The following is a 1,748-nucleotide window of genomic DNA, read 5'->3' as shown; positions in this document are numbered from 1 at the left end:
GGGGAAAGGGGGAGGGGAAGCAGGAAGAGGAGGGGGAAGGAGGAAGAGGAGGTGAGGAACAGCAACAGGAGAAGGATGAAAAGACAAGAAAATAAAGGTGAGAGTGCAGGAGAAGAAGAGGAAAAGTAAGAGAAAAAGGAAGAGGAGAAGGAGGAGATGAAGGCGCAGAAGGATGGAGAAGAGAAGGAGAAGAAGAAAAACACGCACACACACACACACACCCACACACACACACACACACACACACACACACACACACACACACACACACACACACACACACACACACACACACACACACACACACACACAAACACACACACACACACACACGTACAGTCAGTCACGGTCAGCAAAAATCCACACGAGTATTTTACACATCCATTCACAACAAAGACTCAGAATCAATGGCCAGGATTTTGTGGCGTTTTGGGCCTTGGGAAATTTACCAGAAAATAGTTTACGCTCGTTTTCCCTTCTCCGTTTTCTATGAATCAGTTTTTATTTTATCTAATTTTCTCATATTTTCTTATCTATTTCAACGCTCGTTTTCCCTTCTCCGTTTTCTATGAATCAGTTTTTATTTTATTTAATTTTCTCATCTTTTCTTATCTATTTCAACGCTCGTTTTCCCTTCTCCGTTTTCTATGTATTTGTTTTTATTTTGTTTGATTTTATTGTCTCGTCTTTTCTTATCTGTTTCATCTTATCTTATTCTATTTTGTTCTGTTTCATATTGTTATTTTGTTATTCAATCTGTTCATTATCATTATTTTAGCAATGCAACTCTTTATCCATTCTCAGTCATTCCGTTTTTTTTTGTTTTTCTCTCCCTCCTTCCTTTCCTTTCGAGCCTCTCCTGTCCCTCTCTTCTCCATCTTCCTCTTTATCCCTTTCCTTCCTCCCCCGATCCACTATCATCGAGGGACACACACACCTCTCGTCCACCCCCCTCCCCCTCCCCCTTCACCCACCCCTCCTCCTCCTCCTTCACCCATCCCCACCTCCTCCCCCTCCCCTTCACCCACCCCACCCCTCCCCCCCCTCCCCCTTCACCCCACCCCACCCCTCCTCCTCCCCCTTCAACCACCCCCACCCCTCCTCCTCCCCCTTCACCCACCCTCACCCCTCCTCCTCCCCATTCACCCACCCCCACCTCTTCCCCACCTCCCTTCCCCTCCCCCCCTTTACCCGCCTCCTCCCCCCCTTCACCCACCCCCTCCTCCTTCCCCTTCACCCACCCCCTCCCCCCCTCCCCCTTCTTACTTCCCCCCCCCTCCCCCTCCCTTCCATCCACCAAACCCCTGTTCCCCCTTTCCCCCTTTCACCCCCCCTCCTCCTCCCCCTTCACCCACCCACCCCCCTCCCCCTTCACCCCCCCTTCTCTCCCCCCCCTCCTCCTACCCCTTCACCCCCACCTCCTCCCCTCCCCCTTCACCCCCCCTTCTCTCCCCCCCCTCCTCCTACCCCTTCACCCCCTCCCCCTCCCCTTCACCCCCCCCCCCTCCTTTCTCCACCCCTCCTCCCTACCCCTTACACCCCCACCTCTCCCCCTCCCCCCCCACCCCTCCTCCTACCCCTTCATCCACCCCTCCCCCTCCCCTTTCACCCATCCCCACCCTCCCCCTCCCCTTCACCCACCCCCCAACCCTCCTCCTCCCCCTTCAGCCCCCACCCTCTCCCCCTCCCCCTTCACCCACCCCCACCCCATCCGCCCCCTCCCCTCCCCTCCCCCTCCACGCACCCCC

Source organism: Penaeus vannamei, chromosome 1 (genome assembly GCF_042767895.1).
Source record: "Penaeus vannamei isolate JL-2024 chromosome 1, ASM4276789v1, whole genome shotgun sequence".
Taxonomy (NCBI): Eukaryota; Metazoa; Arthropoda; class Malacostraca; order Decapoda; family Penaeidae; genus Penaeus; species Penaeus vannamei.
The sequence above is the reverse complement of the archived record's forward strand: the minus strand, read 5'-3'. Positions refer to the sequence as shown.